This window comes from Bombyx mori, chromosome 10 (genome assembly GCF_030269925.1).
Source record: "Bombyx mori chromosome 10, ASM3026992v2".
NCBI lineage: Eukaryota > Metazoa > Arthropoda > Insecta > Lepidoptera > Bombycidae > Bombyx > Bombyx mori.
This window is the reverse complement of record NC_085116.1, coordinates 6994679-7008435: the sequence shown is the minus strand read 5'-3', so window position 1 is coordinate 7008435 and position 13757 is coordinate 6994679. Positions and strand designations below refer to the sequence as shown.

At 36.0% G+C, this 13757-nt stretch overlaps 1 protein-coding gene across 3 annotated transcripts in view; it reads left to right on the top strand.

The window, feature by feature from the left end:
• LOC101741402 (Ca(2+)/calmodulin-responsive adenylate cyclase) overlaps positions 1 to 13757 on the top strand; it is a 98203-nt gene that overhangs the window by 38210 nt on the left and 46236 nt on the right. The gene's annotated exons all lie outside the window — the stretch shown is intronic.

Here is a 13757-nt window from a genome sequence, read left to right as displayed (position 1 = left end):
CATTGTGAAACTTGACGAATTGTGTGATACTGATGGTAGTATGAGGCAAATGGAGCTCGAATTCGAGCGTGAGGTCAAGTTATCGTGGGCACACCCTACTCTTCTCTCCACCAGGTTGGTGGCACCAAGTAATACCCATTTGTGGAAGTGTGTCCGTAGGTTCGCTACTTCTTCTTAATTCTTCGTCGCTTTCTTCATTACTGAAGGTCGTGTCCCTGATACTTGACCGTGGCCTGTCTCGTGGGCTGTTTCCACCTCGTCCGGTCCTCAGCTTCTCGAATGGCGGTTGCGACTGACAGCCCAGTTACGGTGGTTATTTAATCACACCAGCGGCTAGGTGATCGGGCGAGGGGTCTCTTTCCTTCTACTTTGCCTGTCACAATCACTTTGTCCAAGTTATCTTACTTCGTTCGTTCGTTACTAAGCACTGATAAAACTAGACTACATCAAGACCGTATATATTTTTAATTTATATACTTTTACTATATACTGTATACTTTTTCCTTATATTGCCGGCACGTTTTCTTCCAATTTATGAATTCGTTTAAAGTCGAGCCGCTTTCGGAATATATCCGTGGTTTATTTTATCAAGAAAGCTAAGGACGACGCGATATATAAGCAAAGATTTAGCTTCATTTTATTTTTAGTAAATGTGAGCAGATGAGATAAGAACGTTGACCTTTTCGCACGCCACGACACCTGCTAATATACATAATAATATGTTAAATGTTTCATTAAATTTTGTACAAAAAAAGCTTTTTTCTAAGATGTCTTGAAGTTAAAATTTTAATGTCATCGTGCGGCCCAGCGTATCTCACTTGCAAAAAGTCGCAGTCTTGGGACTGGGGACCTTCTATTAATTTTAATGTTCACAGAAAGAGGCTAAGATTTTCCGTCTGTATAGAAATTAGAAATTTAGGCAGGTTTAAAATTAGGCGTTAAATTCCTATTGGTTGTGCGAATGATATAACATTACCTACAACATAACATACACAAGATTATTTATTATATATGATATTAATGAAAGTTGCTTGACGTTTTACTTAGGAACCTAATTTCGATAAAATTCATCTATCCTATAACATTTTGTTAAAAGTCGTAACATGACTGACGTATATGTTATTATGTACGTAATTTAAAATGTGTTGCCACGGTTGGCATTCTGTCAGCAATCCATATGTATACCTAATATAATATACATTTATGCAATGGGCGACGGTTGTGTTTAAAGCAAGCATCTAATTTAAAAGATTGAAAAAAAAAGTAGCTCACTTAAATCGTCTTAGTGATATCAGTTTTATTTATGTTACTAGTGTTAGCGCGTATTTACTAGGTAGTATTACCTAGGTAGTAGTAGGGGTCTGCGGAGGGACTTCGGTTCCCTCTGTATTTTGTACCGCATGTTCCATGGGGAGTGCTCTGAGGAATTGTTCGAGATGATACCAACGTCTCGTTTTTACCATCGCACCGCCCGCCACCGGAGTAGAGTTCATCCATACTACCTGGAGCCACTGCGGTCATCCACAGTGCGTTTCCAGAGATCTTTTTTGCCACGTACCATCCGGCTATGGAATGAGCTCCCCTCCACGGTGTTTCCCGAGCGCTATGACATGACCTTCTTCAAACGAGGCTTGTGGAGAGTATTAAGCGGTAGGCAGCGGCTTGGCTCTGCCCTTGGCATTGCTGAAGTCCATGGGCGACGGTAACCACTCACCATCAGGTGAGCCGTAAGCTCGTCTGCCTACAAAGGCAATAAAAAAATAAAAAAAAAGATACTGTTCCAGCTTGAAGGGTGGAACATCAGTTTATACGAAATAATTGAGATTTGGACTTCGTGTTCGGGTGACGGCATTCAAATTGTGCTCAATATGAGCTCCGGTAACAATAATTCAAAATCAGGCGGTTAGTGAGCGAATTCAAATATCAAACTAATAAAACAAAGATATAGTATTAGGTGACAACATTGTTACACGATTAAAAAGTTCATTTTCGGCCACACTCATTTACTCCGTCGGTGACTTTGTAGAAAACTATTTTCCGCCATAACTATTTTTTTTTCAAAATTCCCGATCGCCATGTCACTGTGCATAAAATATAATACCCAAGTAAGCAAGTTCAAGAACGAGGTCATGGCTTCCAGACTACATATTACATTTTAGCCGTCTCAAATCGTATTTTATCCAAACGATCTGCCGGCTTAAGGCCAACTTTCACAAGCCGTCTCAGTGGAAGGATTACACAATTCATTTTATTGAACTATGACTGGCCCACAGGACTCCTAATAAGATGAAATGAATTCATGTAGAACAAACTAGGAACCTTCTTATTTACTATTTGATATAAGCGAGAAAACTAACATAAACTAATGCAAAATCTAATTAGAAATAGTGATATGTAAACAATTACATAAATCTTGTCCAATGAAAGCAAACAAATTCGCAGTAAATGAATTCAGTGCTTTTATAATATTTTTGTTCATCTCGCTCTTATCTGAATATTTACAAACGTATCCTCTTGTCGCACATCTTCTTAAGGTCAACTGTTTTTTGTTCTTATAATAAATGACTGCATGGCGGCAGAAATAAGTAAATGTTAGTACATACACTTGCGACCTTGCAATAAGCCCTATCACCACTAATATTATGCGGTTTTGTGAACTGTTTTGCTTGCGATTGATGTGGCCAGGATTAGAAGATTCTGGTAGGCCATTAGTAGATCAGTTAAGATCATCATAGTACAGATGGACGGTGTGTTGCAGGTTACTTTAATGTTTTTTAAGTAATTTAATAGTTAACTAGTAACTTTTCTTACTTACTTGATTCATAAAAATGGCGTTTTAAGCAAATGTTTTAAATTGAGTTTTTGATACATTGAGTAGGTATTTAAATGTAATAATTTATAACCAGAAAAATATAAGACATTCTCTCGAGAGCATCAATTAAATGAACAGAGCGATCATTTTCTTGAATTGACGCCACAGTATTTTCGTCGTGCCATTTAAACTAATACTAAGAATAAAAATTCCATTACGACTTACTTCGGTGTAACGACGCGCGATGATCTTACGAAACAACTTCGCAGACAGTCCCTTTATCTATATAGATTACTGAATAAACATGTGTTTAATATTGCCAATTTTGCGACTGCTCGTTTTCTAGAAGCGGCGTTGCTTGGCTTATCTCCAAATAGTGCCGAAGTCCAATTTTCCTCACAATGCCTCCTTTTAAAGCTCACTATACTGAAGCCGGCATCTTCATTAAAATGCGTTTTATAGTCCCAACGTTAATTACTTGCGAAAGAAACGTCGAGTGCTGAGTGAAATGTTTTGTTTTTCTTCTATTGTTTAAATATGGAGCAAACTTGTGTGAGTAAACAATAATATTATGACTACTTTATTAAACTAGCTAGCGCGGCAGACTTCGTAGTGCCTCAATCGATAAATAAAAGACCTAAACTTTTGTATAAAATAAACTTAAAACAAACAAAAAATTTCATCTTTATTTACCTTTTAAACCTTCTCTGGTCTTCCACAAATCATTCAAGACCAAAATTAGCCAAATCGGTCCAGCCGTTCTCGATTTTTAGCAAGACTAACGAACAAATGTGTCAATTCTCGAGGAGCTAAACGTCAAGACCCGTCTATCTACAATCTGTATGCAGCGTCTCCTCAAGTACTTCGGACACGTGGCCCGACAAAATCCTGAGAACTTGGAAAAATTAATAGTTGTAGGTCACGTGGAAGGAAAGAGAAGTCGAGGAAGATTGTCAACCAGGTGGACGGACATTATCAAGGAGGTCACAAACACCACCGTCCCGGGCGCCATTAAGCAGGTCGAATGCAGCCAACATTGGAGGAAGCTGGTGCAAAAACTGGACCAAGGTGGTCACGACCCTCAGTAATGAGGAAACGACAAAGAAGAAGAACAACGAACAGCAATTCATTTTTATATATTTAAGATTATGAATTTTTATTTAATGAAAAATAAAAATAGACTCCGTAAAAGCTGTTTACGTTTTGGTGAATCATTCAAAGTTAAATGATATATATGTCGCAGGCAATTTGTATGATTCCGCCGTTTACAAACGGCGTCGTCATTATAAAAACGCTCGCCGTTATGTAAAATGCCGAAGGCAAAATGATAACTCGTTCAATAGTTATAATTTCGACATTGGTTGTAGTTTTAGGGTGACCATAATAAAATGCAGTTTATAATAATCAGACTTTATTTCCGTAATCAAGTACTAATGAAGATTTCAAGTAAGACTAAATTATGTGCTTTGTTCTCTTAAAGTACTTAGTTAAAATATTTAAGTAACAAAACAACATTTAAATTACACACTTTATATACTCATGACAATAATAAAACTTCTAAGGATAATATGACACTTTCAAATGAAACAAACAGGTCGTAAGTAAAACCATATTTTGAAGTTTGAAGTATTCATGGTCTTGACTCTGCTCATTAAAATCTCGAGATATAATCGGTTTAACTACGATACCTTTATTTGGTATGTTACGTTTGGATTCATAAACAGGACATAACGATACGAATAAATCAATCGCTTTTCTCACAATAATAAATCTATCCTTCGTTTGATACTGAATTTTGTCTCGATCACCATGTCCGCAACCTCTATGAATCTCAAACAATACATCGGAATATTCGTTCAACGGTATTACACGAACGGTTGGACTATCAGGGCTATCCCTTTTTAAAATAAGGTAATCCAATTCACTGATGCGCAGGACCTCGTATTGTCTTGACCAGTAGTAATCTGCAGGAGTCCTCCGCGAACTAGATTCTGTGGCCACCTTAGCATTTTTTAGGTGCCGAATAACCTCAAAAATCTTACTATTTGTCCAAGGCTTTTTTACAGCTTCCATTTGAGAATTGTATTTTTTTTTTAATTCACTATAATATATACCTTTAAAATCAGAATTCTTTCCTAAAATGTCTTCTCCACACGATATATTTGCACTGTTTTCAGTTATTTTTTGACGCGGTTGTTATTATTTTGATCAACAGTGGCGCGCGTGGTAAAAAATTGAACTAAGCATTTCAATTTGCCGCGGCATTGTGAAAACGGCGTTTGAATTGTCGATGCTATGTTGTGGCATATTATAAAGTGACACGGCAGTTTACATTTTGCCTTCGGCATTTTACATAACGGCGAGCGTTTTTATAATGACGACGCAGTTTGTAAACGGCGGAATCATACAAATTGCCTGCGACATAATATATACCGTTTAAAATGAAAAAAACATTTTGTTAAATTTTACACGAAGATTTGTAAACGTTGAAGATGATAAGTGGTAAAAGCGTTTTGTATTGTTTGTCGATCAACAAACGAATTACAACAATAATTTGTGTTTGAAATTCAATTACGCCGTCGAGAGCGTTTATACTGTTTGTTTACTGAGTACTTATCCAGTACTGTAACTTGACAAACTAACTAATATGTACAATATGAATGCCTATATATTAATAAGTACTCGATAATCTTACGTTGCGTCTGTTAGACTTTCAGAACCAATAGTGGTATTTTTTTTTAATTATTTTTGCTTAGATGTGTGGACGAGCTCACAGCCCACCTGGTGTTAAGCGGTTACTGGAGCTCATAGACCTACAACGTAAATGCGCCACCCACCATGAGATATAAGTTCTAAGGTCTCAGTATAGTTACAACGGCTGTACAGTAAATATGTATATTGAATCTAGTTTGGCGGTAATGTAGATTTTTTTTAATCAAACCACACAAGAACTCGATAATAAACATATAAAACATGTGCCTACATAAATTGATTCAATCATAACATTTTATGAACAGCCCTAATTTATGACCGGTAATATCGAGGTGCAATCAATTATGAATAGATTTCGTTTTTTACGTTCGAATCTAATCGATCGAATCGGATTTGTCACATTATAATGAAATTTGTACAGTCAAATGAATAAAAGGGATTTTTTTAAATCAATTTCATTACATGTAGAAAGTTATGTATTCGTTCAAGTTATACTGTTACTTTATGTTTTTTTTATTTTTTTATTGCTTGCATGGGTGGATGAGCTCACAGCCCACCTGGTGTTAAGTGTTTACTGGAGCCCATAGACATCTACAACGTAAATGCGCCACCCACCTTGAGATATAAGCTCTAAAGTCTCAAGTATAGTTACAGCGCCCACCCCACCCTTCAAACCGAAACGTATTACTGCTTCATGGCAGAAATAGGCAGGGCGGTGGTACCCACCTGCGCGGACTCACAAGAGGTCCTACCACCAGTATTTGATGATACATGGAATAAAGAAAAATTCCCCTCTCTCCGAGGGTTGCATTTGGAGTTAGTATTCAAAAACTTCTCATCTCTTACCCGAACTAATTGCATAGATTATCTAACGCCCGTTAGGTCGCCACTAAGTGTGTCCCTCATTAAGATTAAATTGTTATCACCCACTAATTACTTCAGCTTGTTTACTGACATACTTTGCATACTTTCTGTGTCATCATTGGATGACATTTGTAATGATAGGAAGTTATTCAGATTTATTTCTGGCAACACTAACTTGCTATTGATAAGAAATTCTCAGTACAAATGTCATAATATGATGTGGTCTCATGTTGTTGTGAGATTATATTATGGTAGACTACCCTGTCTAGCCCTGCTTCAAACTAATATTCCTAATAGAAGTCGTGGCCTAAAGGATAAATAAGTAGGACGTCTCGTAAGTCCGCATCGGTGAGGACCACCACCCTGTCTGCTTCTGCTGTGAAGCATTAATGCGTTTCGGTTTGAAGGGTGGGATTGTACTATAAAAACTAAGACCTTAGAACTCACGTCTCAATCTGAGTGGTGGCATTTACATTGTTGATATCTATGGGCTCCAGTCACTACTATACACTAGGTGAGCCGAGAATTTGTCAAACCATCTAAGCAATAAATAAAAAAACTTTCCGGCTTGAGGATAGGATCCAAACTATCCAAACAATGAAGATTTAGAGCTTACATCTCGAAGAGCGTCTCAATACTTCTGAGGTTTCGATGTCAGATGGCCAACGGATTGGTTTATCATATATGTCATTTAAAAATGCAAATTACTTAGATGCGTATTAAACTATCATGATACAAGTCGTCTACAAAACGAGTATATATTTTTTTTGGTGAAATACTGCCGTTGTCGGTCCGCACCAATTTCCGTAACATTCCAAGCCGAAACAGCGAACGGGTTTATGTGTCTCGTTCGGCCCTTTAACATCATTAGGGCGTTGGATGAAAAGGTCAGATTTGATGTTAACTGGTGTTATATGAATATTTGCGTGTTTCATGTGTGCAGCACATATTAAATATTTACATGGGATCATTGACATGTCGGCCGACTTTGTTGTTGGCGTGAGACTCGTGGTAATGGTCCAATTATCATTTATAAATAGAACGATCGTAACAGTGCTGGATGGATCTCATAACTTTTTTTTTTTGTAAATAAAATAGGGAGGTGAAGCCATAAACCACTTGTATAAAGCAATTAATTTCAGGAGCAGGCTACGCTAACGAAATCGAATTTAAAGAATAAATATTGTTGTTAATAAATCTAAGACAAGACTTGCAGTCAACATTCAATCGGCATCGTGTCCATGAGGATATATGCACGATTGTGTTATTAGTATCATCTGCAATATACACAAACAAGTTATTTCAGAGGATTAAAATAAAGAAACGTCAATCAATTGATAAGTTTCAATTCATTAACAATTTCTATGGAAATAATTTTCTCATACTTTTGTATATTATTATTATTATATATAAGTCGAAAACATTGGATTTAAAAAGTGAGTAACATAAACAGTGGCAATTTAATAAACCTGTTCTATTCATCGTATTGTGAATTTATTGGCTTCCATCGACCGCTTTCACTTACGTCAAACGCCTTTTAAAATATATCATATCACAGCCAAATTTGTAACAGAAGTAGGAAGAATCGGTTAGGGTTACGTAACTTATAGAAGTAGTGAATTTGATAAAAACGCTTTTCCATGGCCGTTGGAGGTAGACGCGTAATCTTTGCGTTCACATATGAATGGCTTCCTCGGAATCCGCTGGGTTTGTCATCGGATCTCCCCAACAGGTTGCGTTTCCTAAACTCGCGAAGCCGCTGCTTTTAAGCAGTTAGCCCTCCTTGAGAGATGCTCGGGTGGCTGTTAGCAAATCCCACTCCTGTTAAAGCTGGGGGTCTCCAAACTAGCAGCAATCTCTTCAAAAAAAGGGCTTCGTCCTAGCCATTGTTGGTTAATTTTTGGGAAATGTGTCTATTTAGATAGATAATACTTCTAACAAAACATGTGTCGTGAGATTAATTACAAACTTATTATTTGTATGATACTAAGAAAACTTTATCTCCATGTTCAAATATATACGCTTAGTAGATTATATGTGTTTTGAATATAAAACAATATTAGAAAAGAGTCACCGTTGTGTCACCGACGGCCGATGAATCATTGTGTTTGTTCATTTAAGATTACCCTCGTCTGTTAGTTCGTTTTCATTGTGACGTGATATCGCGATAATTCAAACGTTAACTCTGAAGTCTTATTTACTCATGTTCCTTTTGTTTCAGTACAACATACTTATTAGTAATATAATTTTGTAAAACAAATAAATGTACTGAATATTTAACTTGATAAACGAATCGCAAATTCACCGGAGAACATAATGTAATTCAAGCACATTCACGCGGTCGTTTGATGTTATTTCCTACGTGAAATTGTTAAAGTGAATTCCGATAATAAGATTTCCATTAACTTCAATCAGGAGCCGAGGTGTCAAACGTAATGCAATTTCTGTCTTTTAAATTTTCATGCGTTCGTCCGACGTTGGCTCGGATCATCACAATTTGGCCCCAACTATCGCATCGTCGTGCCTTGTGCATTGTTTTGTATAAGTATCGTTCGTTTGCAGAAAGGTTTTTCGAATGGACTTTCTGGTATATTAGCCAAGGTCACTAACTATTAGCCCTACCTTATAGATCTAATACAAAGAAATCTTTCACGCCTAAGTTCGTAGTTATCTTCGGCGGGAAAGAAATTGAATTTGCAAAGTTAATGATACGGAAAACTATGTATATGTCTCTACGTAGTTGATTATTAGGACTATTCAGTTAATTGTGTATGTATTTACGTACCTACTAAAAATTTGAAAATCGGCTCAGTGTTGTTTAAAAAAAGAATACGATTAAACTAGAAGAAATATAACTAACCGGTTTTCGATATGCAGCGGTGCTCTTGGCATTGAAGGCATCATCAGGTGGGCCGGGCCGCCTTCGCGCCAATCTTCTATAGCAGTTTTAAAAAAACAGAAACGTATTGAAATTTTGTTATGCTACACTTACATTTAGTTTCGGCTCTCAGTCGGCCATTGTTTTGGCAGATCTCCAAGTCGCCCAAGACGTAATATATTATTCGTGATAAAACTATTCCTTTATAGGTTTTCATTTATCAAGTTTCTCATTACTCCTACACAATCTGAGACGAAACGATGATCTAATCAATTTGTCTTGTTGGTTTGTCAGAGATATTTTGTTAATAGTCTGTTTGTATAGGGAATTAGATAAATAAATGTTTGAGGAAATAGATGACATTTAATAATAAAATAATTATTAATTAAATTTCGAAAATGTTAAATAATATGACAAAATGAGATTGTATGCAAAATAAATTATTATTAACATTTATTGACGTATGCAATAAGATGAGAATATCATTGTTTATATTTTTAAGATACGTATACGACCAAATAAAACCTCGGGAAGAAGGTACTACATTCAGTCTTCTGTTTTTTTACTAAATTGTAACAAATCAACATTTTTTTCCAGTCACTTCAACAAAATATAATTTCTTTCTTTTTCCATTCGGTTTAAGCTTTGGAAAATTTAAAGGTCATATACGAATTTATTGACATCATTGACTATGCATGAACCTTGAGATCAATTTACATAATATTATGTAGTACATTCTGGAAGCGATTCTGTGCCATGCATTGTGTTATTACTTGGCGATAAGAACTAGTGTGGCGTACTAATCGAATTGTGTATAATGTTTATATGGTTGTATATAGTTTCCGTGCTCCTATTTTATATTCGTTTCTGAAATTCTAGAATAAACTTGTAGATCGGAAAATTTTGTGAGAAAACTCGATATTATCTAAAGACTATTTTTATAACACAATAACCTAATCAATTTAGTTCTTACTTTAACTTTTTTTTTTTTTTGTGGTACTATTAACGTGTGTTGCAATTGACAGTCCGGGCGGGTAGGTACAACAATTCTGTCTTATTTCTGCTGCCGCGAAGCCGTTATGCGTTCCGATTTGAAAGCTGTCATACAATACAGTTGAGACTTCGATCGCATGTCTCATTTGGATAGGTTTCACATTATAATGACTATGCAATAAAAAGAACTAGTGGTCCCGTAGTAGTCAAAATTCGACTATAATTAATTGAAATTTTAAGTTTGAACATTATTATGGTTCTATTGTCAAAGACTTTTTTTTTGATAAAACTTTTCCTTATTAGGAAAGGCATGGGGATCTAAGCCCATACAGCCTTTTGTCAAAGACTATTATACTTCTATAATCACAGATTTCGCCAAGACTACACTATAGACAAATAATATTAAACATAAACAATATTAACCTATTCTAAATTTGACTACAGATTTTAAGCAATTTCAAACGTTTGACAATAAACAAAGAGTATAATATGTGTGTGTGTGTGTGTGTCAAATGTAGTGTGTGTAATGTTTACATGTAAGACATGGTAGTGTGTGTGATGTTTTCTTTATTGATTTAATGTGCTTTTATGCATAATTAAAAAAAAAATTAGCATTCTGCACTTCTTCTCTATAGTATCTATAAGTGTGGGAAATTTCATACTCCTCCGTCCGCGCAATTTTCGTAAAAAGGGGTACAGAGTTTTTGCTTCACGTATTAATATATAGATACTTTTATCACTGATTTGATGGCCTCGTTAGTATAGTGCGGTATGGGCTTGATTCGTAGTCGGAGTCTGATAAATATATGAAAGTATTTTACAAATCACATTCGTATATCAAACTATGGTTTACTGTACTATGTAAACCTAATAATGATATACATCTGAACGTTTAAATGTACTATTATAGTCAATACACCCAGAAAAACAGCGAATAAACCTACTTGTCACGCGAGTTATTGTCCAATGTGGGAATCGAAATCGCGACTATCCGTCGAGCTGTCAGCAGCGCTAAATACTGCACCACCAAGTCAATCAAAATTAGCTATGCTCGATTTAGAATGTGTATGTGTGTGTTAAAATAATGTCCGTCACCGATACTACAGGATACTAATCTAGCATGGTTGACATTTGTCTATTTCTGCCGTGAAGCAGTAATGCGTTTCGGTTTGAAGGGTGGGGCAGCCGTTGTAACTATACTGAGACCTTAGAACTCATATCTCAAGGTGGGTGGCGCATTTATGTTGTGGATGTTAATGGGCTCTAGTAACCACTTAACACCAGGTGGGCTGTGAGCTCGTCCACCCATCTATGCAATAAATAAATATATATAAAGTTAGTTGTTTTTTTAAATTTAATCCAATGAGGACACTCGTAAAAATTTAGAAAATATAAAATCAAACAAAGCTGTTGAAATAATAATTGTCATATTATGAAGTACTGCAAACAGTTAGCGATGTTCTGTGCGCGTTATCGTAAGGTTTCAATTTCACTGTCCTAGAATACACGAAAACATTTTATAAAACAATAATAATTTCTTGAGTTCGTAATGACTATGTCCATTAATATATTATATTGTGGAGTATCATTTTACAAGGAAACCTTCTAACGTCCATTAGACGTGTCCAATCGATAAGTATGATGTGTCGGATGCCTTTTGTTTATCAACTTACGTCGGATTATCCATCGGGACAATAATAGAGTTTTTATAAATATTTTTACAAAATACTATAGGAATGATTACGGTTTTGTTAAATTTCAATCGAGCTTAAAAATTGTAAAAATATACGTAAACCATATTTGTTTCATCCAAAAGAATTTCTTAACGACAATCACAGCGTTTGAAATTTGTTAAAAAAAAATTTCTAAATTATTTATTATTGCTTCAGATTCACAAATCAAAAGATTTGGGTCGCGCTGCATTTCAATTTTAAACGGCAATTTAAAACTCAACGTGCATTGATGTTTTAGTATGGATATGATTAATGATTCAAGTTTCATAGAAATGGGGCTTCAGTTTTATGATTTTGTAGGTATACAATTTATTTAATTATATAGTTCTTTATGCGTTTAAACTCTATTATGGGTGCTAATTTATTTTTACTGTATTGCTCAATCGCCTATGATATTCTGGGCATAGGAGGAGGCATTTCTCATCCTAACTCTGCCAGGAGTAAAAGTGGGATAGATAATAGAGACGAGCGCTTTCAACCCTGCAATCAGATGCGAGGTCACCTCAAAGATGCCTGACTGACGGAGGCGTTGCTGAAAACGGTTCTGCGTCAGCCTGTAAAAAAGTCCCCGCTGATGTCCCTGGTGTTTCGATATACTCAAAATCAACACGCAATGTGGGATCGGCAATCGGTAGCATTTTAAAATCAGATTTGCGGCGTGCTATATTGAATAATTCGCCATCGATCGCATCACCGATGGGGCTGCCTCCGACAGGGGCTGAAGCTCGGCGTAAGCTAAATTCTTGCTCCGGCTTGACGGTGGTGGAACTGTGCGAAAAATTCTTTTTTGCTCTCCACTGCCTCCTGCGCGATGGTGGACTGGCAGAAGTCTAGCATCGCGTTTTAGCACTGATCGATACATAGTAGCCACGACCTATGGACAGCTTCGATTCTATACGAAAGACACGGTAATTCCTCCATGTCCTAATATAACACGGCCAACGTCTACAATTTGACTAAGCGTGTAAGTTTCGTCAGAATTGCTGTTCGTTAGTCTCGTTAAAACTCGAGAACGGCTGGACCGATTTGTCTTTTTGGTTTTGAATTTTTTGTGGAAGTCCAGAGAAGGCTTAAAGGTAGATAAATATGAAAATGCTCGGAATTAAATAAAAATAACAAATTTTGTTTTCTCTTTGATGTCCCCCCCGTCGGACAGATTCCTTTTGTTTGTTTTAAGTTTATTTTATACAAAAGTTTAGGTCTTTTATTTATTGATTGAGGCACTACAAATTCGGCCCGGTCAGCTAGTTTCAAATAAAATAATAATGTACAACCAATGAATACTAAGAATACGCAATGTTTACTTACTTGAACTAAAATGTACTAAGAAGCCCGTTTATTGTTGTCGCCGTTTTCACAAAGGCTCCACGTTTATGTCATAAAAGCACGAACAATTTCTGATTTCGCTTCAAAGGTTTCCCGTCGAGTTGTGTCTTTGTTATAAGCTTTGAAGACGAAATTTATACAGCGCGAAGGAAATTGTTACCGGCTGTATTCATTATCTGCCGTTCCATCATTGTATTACAAAACGCTAATAGAGTTTTTTGTTAATTAATTAATTACAAATTTATTGGTGACTTGAATAATGAATTGGATTAGTGAATAAACACGAGGTGTTTCGCGTTGAATTCTTATAGTCAATCAGAATTACGATCTGGTTTAAAATAATAAACAAATTAATTTACTAGACACGTCGATGCGATCGTACAATAACGGCTTCGTTGTTGGCAGGAAGACGACACACTTGATCCTTTTAAGCTAAACG